An 8,053-nucleotide genomic window follows, 5' to 3' on the forward strand; every position below is an offset into this window, starting at 1 on the left:
TCCCATCCTGCTCCAGCACCCTATCTCCTGCCCAGACCTCACATTCTCACCCCACTCTTGTCCTCTACCTGTGCACAGACACTTCACCCCCACCCTGCTCCTGCACTCTACCTCCCACACAGAGCCTGCATCCTCATCCTGCTCCTGCACCCCACCTCCTGCCCAACCCCACCACCCCAAATTGCTATTGCACCCAGTTTCCACCCAGACCCCACATTCCCATCATGTTCTTGCACCTTATTTCCTGCCTCATCCCCACCCCTTTCCCCAGCCCTGTCTTGCACATTACCTCCTACCCAGACCCTATATCCTCAACCTGCTCTTCACCCTACCTCACACCCAGATCCCACAGCCCCAGCCCACCCCTGCACCTTACCTCTTGCCCAGATCCTACACACCCATCCCTCTTCTGCTTCCTCGAAGCCCTACTGAACCCCTCATTTTTGGCCCCACCCCAAATCCTAGGGGGGCCCTACAAAATCTAGCCCCAGGCCCTCAGAAGAGTTAACCCGGCCTTGGGGGGAAGCCCTGAATCTCAGTCCTCCCTCTCCTTCCCCCGTGAGGCTGGGTTGGAGTGTGAGGGGAGTGAGGTATCTTTTTCTGCTTCTCAGAGGCCATGTCAATGAGGTTTGTTTGAACTTTTCTGCATTATTGATAATTTACCATTTCTTTTCAACAAGTGTTCCCTCTAAAGTTTTTCCATCCATATGCAGAATAAATTTTGTTACGTCCACAAAGGCATGTGTGGATGTGCACTACCAGTGGAAATACATGCCACTGGCTAGCAGCACTGTGGGTGCTCTATTAAGCAGCTGGGTGGCCTTTGAATCTGTCTTGAGTGGCTGTCCAAGCACTCAGCTTACAGAGGACACTGCTGTCTAGTAATGGAGTAATACTTCCTATAATTTCTAACTTGTGATTTATAGTCATTACTGTCCACTTTCCATTCCTCCATCTGTTGTATATCATTTTTATAGCTGCCTTCACTTCCCTGAATCACATTTTTTGTTTGTTTGTTTGTTAGTTTTAATCCTATGGCCTTCTTTCTCGATTGTGAGATTGTGTCTTTTGGGGCATCTAGTAAAGTGCTCTTAATAATCCCCGATTATCATTCAGATTTTGCTGATTAATTTCTTCCCAGCTCATTTGGCCCATAATTATTTTCAGCTTTATGAAATTGGTCTCATTAAATCAAGAAGTGTATATATTAGTGGTCTGGACTTTACTCTGTTTGCACGTTTTGACTGTGATCAAATCATGATCACTTTTACCTAAACTAGCATTCATTTTTAGTTTTATAATCCCTTCATGTCTTCCTTAAACAGAGTGTACCAATTTACATTCACATGTGAATTATGAAAACCATCCTACCACATTTCAGCTGTGTACACTAGGATGTTCTCTCTATTAGGTATCACTCCTAGACTGTGGTGTTTCCTCTGCACCCTGCATGTATGTATGAACATTTACACACATTGAAACCTCATTCACTCTCTGTTAAGGCTGGCCTATACTAGAAAATCAGATCAACCTACCTACATTGCTCAGGAATGAGAAATCCATACCTTTATGTGACATTGTCAACTCGACCTAAGCCCCTTTGTGAAGAGTGTTTGGTCAACAGAATTCTTCCATCCCATTACCATCTCTCCAGGAGATGGATTACTTGCAGCAACAAGAGAACCCCTACTATTGGCATAGGGACTGTGTTGGGGCACAGCAGTGCTGTCATACCACTTTAAATGTACACTGGCCCTTAATCTGCAAACCTGATTAATTCTCACCAAACACTGGCAGTGTCCCATTACTCTTTTTGTCATGAGAGGATTAAAGCAGGGAGATACAGGGAGGTCTCTACTTCCCTGGGCTTTGTGATTTTTTCTTTGCATTCTGATGCTATGAGCTTGCCCAAAAGCTCAGTGATGTCAAGGAGAGTCTTTTTACTGAGGACAATGAACTTTGGAGCAAGCGCTGGAATACATTGTCATGATTAATAAAAGCAAAACTATACTCATAAAAATGCGTATTGTGTGATTCAGTCTATTTTTTGTTTTGCTTATTCACAAAACTAGATAATCCACATGGGCCTTTCACTCATTTTGTGCAAAAGATGAAGGTTCAAGCACCGACTGAACCTTTGTGATCTTATCATCAATCTTTTCTTACAGAGTATGCAATCTTTCTTAATAAGTACACTAGAAGTGGTTGTCTGCTTGCTGAAGCTGGATGACAGCTCCCGTATCCAAACTGTTTCAATGTGAAATTTGCTACCGAGCCAAACTATTTTTGAGGCTGTTTAGCAGGGCTGACACTCAAGTGTTGACCAATTTATCCAGTCATCTCTCATCTCAGAAACCATTTATAAGCTTGTTGAATCCACAGTCCTTTTTATGCCAGCAGCTTATTTCCATGTTTGTTACCAGCATCCGCCTTCACTTGCAATCTGAAGTATCTGAGATGATCCCTTTTATCCACCATCTTTTTTCCCAGGTCTATCTGCACCTATTTGGGAGCTCATCTGTTTGCTGCTTTTCTGTCCCTTAGGTTACTGAGGCCTGATGTATACACATATTTTGTACTGCTGTAATAGGGGTGGCACTTTCACTGATATATTCATACTACTTCTACTGTGGACACAATTATACCAAAATAAAGCTGCTTAATACAAGTCTACATCATTTCCCTTCCTGTAGGAGGCTAAATAAATGCCTACACTGCACTTTCATCTTTTGTTCCTCAGAGGTTTGAAAAAAACAGTCCCCCGAACAACAAATTTTTAATGACAAAAAATGCTGGTATAGACAGCACTTCATCAGTGGGAGCCACTCTGGTGGGTGAACATAAGAACATAAGAACGGCCATACTGGGTCAGACCAAAGGTCCATCTAGCCCAGTATCCTGTCTGCCGACAGTAGCCAATGCCAGTGCCCCAGAGGAGGTGAACCGAAGACAATGATCAAGTGATTTGTCTCCTGCCATCCATCTCCCGCCTTCAACAAAAGGCTAGTCACCATACCTTACCCCTTGCTAATAGCCATCTATGGACCTAACCTCCAAATATTTATCGAGCTCTTTCTTAAACTCTGTTAGAGTCCTGGCCTTCACAGAGTCCTCTGGTAAGGAGTTCCACAGGTTGACTGTGCACTGTGTGAAGAAAAACTTTATTTTATTAGTTTTGAACCTGCTACTCATTAATTTCATTTGGGCTACGTCTACACGTGAAGCCTACATTGAAGTAGCCTATTTCGATGTGGTGACATCGAAATAGGCTATTTCGATGAATAACGTCTACACGTCCTCCAGGGCTGGCAATGTCGATGTTGAACATCGACGTTGCGCAGCACCACATCGAAATAGGCGCAGCGAGGGAACGTCTACACGCCACAGTAGCACACATCGAAATAAGGGTGCCAGGCACAGCTGCAGACAGGGTCACAGGGCGGACTCAACAGCCAGCCGCTCCCTTAAAGGGCCCCTCCCAGACACACTTGCACTAAACAGCACAAGATACACAGAGCCGACAACGAGTTGCAGACCCTGTGCATGCAGCATGAATCCCCCGCTGCAGCAGCAGCAGCCAGAAGCCCTGGGCTAAGGGCTGCTGCACACGGTGACCATAGAGCCCTGCACGGGCTGGAGAGACAGCGTCTCTCAACCCCCCGGCTGATGGCTGCCATGGAGGACCCCACAATTTCGACGTTGCGGGACGCGGATCATCTACACAGTCCCTACTTCAACGTTGAACGTCGAAGTAGGGCGCTATTCCGATCCCCTCATGAGGTCAGCGACTTCGACGTCTCGCCGCCTAACATCGAAGTTAACTTCGAAATAGCGCCCGACGCGTGTAGCCGCGACTGGCGCTATTTCGAAGTTAGTGCCGCTACTTCGAAATAGCGTGCACGTGTAGACACAGCTTTGGTGTCCTCTAGTTCTTATATTATGGGAACAAGTAAATAACTTTTCTGTATTCACTTTCTCTGCACCATTCATGATTGTATATACCTCTATCATATCACCCCTCAGTCTCCTCTTTTCTAGACTGAAAAGGCCCAGTCTCTCTAGCCTCTCCTCATATGGGACCCGTTCCAAACCCTTAAGCATTTTAGTTGCCCTTTTCTGAACCTTTTCTAATGCCAATATATCTTTTTTGAGGTGAGGAGACCACATCTGCATGCAGTACTCAGGATGTGGGCGTACCATAGTTTTATATAGGAGAAGCAAGATATTCTTCGTCTTATTTTCTATCCCTTTTTTAATTATTCCTAACATCCTGTTTGCTTTACTGACTGCCACTGCACACTGTGTGGATGTTTTCAGAGAACTATCCACTATCCACTATAATTCCAAGATCCCTTCCCTGATCTGTTGTAGCTAAATTTGTCCCCATCATATTGTATGTATAATTGGGGTTATTTTTTCCAATGTGCAATACCTAACACTTACCCACATTAAACTTCATTTGCCATTTTGCTGCACAATCACTCAGGTTGCTGAGATCTTTTTGAAGTTCTTCACAGTCTGCTTTGGGTTTTTGTTTTTTTTTGTGAAGCTACTGCCCCTTGTGAGGGGTGGTTTTATTTTATCACCAGGAGTTAGATAGCTCTCTCCAGCAACAAAGACTGGCTACACTGTGCCTCACAGTGGTGCAGCTGTAATGACACAGTCATGCCATTGTAAGGTGCCAGTGTAGACAGAACCTAACATATAGTGACATAACACATTAATACCACTATAACTACATCTGCACTGGGTGGGAGGTGAGTTGTAGCATGCTATTCTGGCATATATTTTATGTGATCTTTTATTACATGTAGATGATCTCTGTGCTAGTGGCTCATAAGTTCCTGGCTACTCTGGCAATCTCTATAAAAGGGATTCCCAACCAGGAATAGTGGGTGAGCCATGTGAGTGATCCTCTTTCACCTCAGTGGGACACAGCATCCCACAGCGCACTAGGGTTCCACCATTTGCTCTCTTCTCCACTCCTTTCACACGCAGGAGGCCCACACTTACCTGCTCCTTCCCAGCACTTTCAGAGCATGCAAATCACCTGATTCATGCTCCATCCCTGCTGCTCCCCCACCCTTCCTGGACTGGAATGCTGCTAACAGCTGATTTGCAGCATTCCAGCTCTTGGAGAATGGGACAGAAGTGGGGATGGAGTGTGAATCAGGAGATTTATGCAGCTTCAAACGTTCTGGGAGGGAGTGGGAACAGCAGGAAGTCCAGGGCTCTGGTGCCCTGATGTACAAGAGGTGAATGGGGAAGCAAGCATCCAGGGGTCCATCAGCCACAGGTGGAACCCCAGTGGGCCACATGTGGGCTGTGGGCTGCAGGTTGCCCAGCACTGAGCTTCCGGAACAACCCTGCAAGGTTGCCAGCTGGTCAAAAGGGTTCTTGGGAGCACTGAAGTCAATGGCAAAACTCCCAGTGAATCTACAGATGCCGAACCAGGCCTAACGTGCCTTGTTCCAGTCTCAAATACACCCTGCTGATTAAAACAGCCTTTTGTGTCACCCACTCATCAAAATGTAGAATTGATTCTACTTTGACTAAATCCCCAGGAAAAGCTAGCTCAGGACTTACCTGTTTGGGGCTTGCTTGTTCACTGCCACCCTGGATGTTTGGCCTGGCTCAACCTCATCACCCTGCTTGCAGTGACTCACAATTGCCCTCTTTCAGCTAGCCACATTTTCACCCAGGAGAGTGATAGCTGAGTGGTCACTTTTATACTTCCCAGCTACCAACAAATAGCTCAGAGCTTTAAGTATTTAGGACTAAGGGGCTGTGTCTACACGTGCACGCTACTTCGAAGTAGCGGCACCAACTTCGAAATAGCGCCCGTCACGTCTACACGCGTTGGGCGCTATTTCGAAGTTAACTTCGACGTTAGGCGGTGAGACGTCGAAGTCGCTAACCTCATGAGGAGATAGGAATAGCGCCCTACTTCGACGTTCAACGTCGAAGTAGGGACAGTGTAGACGATCCGCGTCCCGCAACGTCGAAATTGCTGGGTCCTCCATGGCGGCCATCAGCTGGGGGGTTAAGAGATGCTCTCTCTCCAGCCCCTGCGGGGCTCTATGGTCACCGTGGGCAGCAGCCCTTAGCCCAGGGCTTCTGGCTGCTTCTGCGGCAGCTGGGGATCCATGCTGCAGGCACAGGGTCTGCAACCAGTTGTCAGCTCTGTGTATCTTGTGTTGTTTAGTGCAACTGTGTCTGGGAGGGGCCCTTTAAGGGAGCGGCTTGCTGTTGAGTCCGCCCTGTGACCCTGTCTGCAGCTGTGCCTGGCACCCTTATTTCGATGTGTGCTACTTTGGCGTGTAGATGTACCCTCGCAGCGCCTATTTCGATGTGGTGCCGCGCAACATCGAACTTGAACATCGACGTTGCCAGCCCTGGAGGACGTGTAGACGTTATTCATCGAAATAGCCTATTTCGATGTTGCTACATCGAAATAAGCTATTTCGATGTTGGCTTCACGTGTAGACGTAGCCAGGATGTATCTAAACAAAGCAATTTGCTACCTAATTAATTCTTCTGATGCAAATAACACGTCAATGCCTTGAACATTTATACTTTTGTCAGGACAGCTGAGGCTCTTCCCCGCACTCCTCCATTCCCTTCTCCTTTTTCCTTTTTCCTTTTTCCCAAGGATTTTTCGTTCTTGCTCAACGAGTCTTGGTTTGGCAATTTCGATGTAAGTATTACTTTATATCAGATTTTTAGGTGAGAAATATAAGACCCCCCACAGTACAACAGTGCTGCTCAGTGTGTGGATGGGCATAAGACAAAATTTTCCTAAATTTTAGTGCAATGAATGGCTAAATTGTTTCTGCTTTTGGATGAATTTGCTCCAGAGAGGAAACTGGGAGATCCTACACTTCTGTTACACTCCTTGGTCTTGTCTGCACTAGGACAAAAGGTATGTTCATTCAACACGTGTTCACTAGCGATAAACGTGAATCATGTAATCAACATGAAATAAAATACTAGCGAAAGCCAGGTAGTGCCATGAACAGTAATAACACGTTTGCAGGACAAGATAAACCCTATACTCACATGTAATCTCTACCTCGACCTGCTGACAAGAGTGAAACCTACAGACTGCCTGGTTTTCAGTGGGATTTTATCATGTGTCAGCTAGCATAAGGTAAGAATGCCCTTTTCCTTGTGTGGTTATACCTTTTGCTGAGACAGCACACCTGGAAGTGATATTATAATCTGAAGCCCTCTAGTTTCAAACCTATAAAATTGGTATGAGAGCCTGTGTTTCATAATGGTACAGAGAATTCAAACTAAGCATGAGGACATATAACCCTCTGTATGACGCAGAAGAAAATAAAATTGATGTACTCCTTTCCTTCCTCTGCTCCTGGAAGTAAATGTGATTTAAATAAAAACTAGGGCATGTTAATAACAATATAGGGGCCAGACTGTAAAACATGGTCCAGATCTGAACTTTATCATACTTTTATAGAACAGGAGTGTGGAAATTTTTATTTGGGCCGTTAGAGAAATAGACAGGCTGAGAAGCTGGTGTCAAAACTGGCATCCAAATTCTCTCATGGTTTGGAATCAGTTTTTTGTTGTTTGGTTCAGGCCCATCTCTTCTAGTAAAATGGAGAAGTAGCTTTAAAAAGTCGCTCGTGGTGTATTTTTCTGATAAAAAGGACTGTGCTTTTGGAAGTTGTATATTTTAATTTTGTCTCCAGATTTCTTTTCTTTCCAGTTCCAGTCCCTGATCAAGCTATAGTTTGAAACTGACATGTCTGACTGTTATTTAGACCACGCTGACCTACTTCTTCCAGCCCCTTGGCCCTTTTAATATGGATGCTGCTACTATGGCAACCTGTGTAACATGCGGGCATCACAAAGGCATGTCTCAATTAAAGGAGCCCTATGCATCAGTTATTGCTTTCAGTTTCACAGCAGGTTTCTTTCACAGACACACCAAGTTAGAAAGTTAGCAGATCAGTGTCCAGGAGAAGCACACAGATATGCTCATTGTACCCTACCCAGCTGTGTCTTGAAGGTCCTGCACTGATGTCCTGTG

Source organism: Carettochelys insculpta, chromosome 15 (genome assembly GCF_033958435.1).
Source record: "Carettochelys insculpta isolate YL-2023 chromosome 15, ASM3395843v1, whole genome shotgun sequence".
NCBI classification, from domain to species: Eukaryota; Metazoa; Chordata; order Testudines; family Carettochelyidae; genus Carettochelys; species Carettochelys insculpta.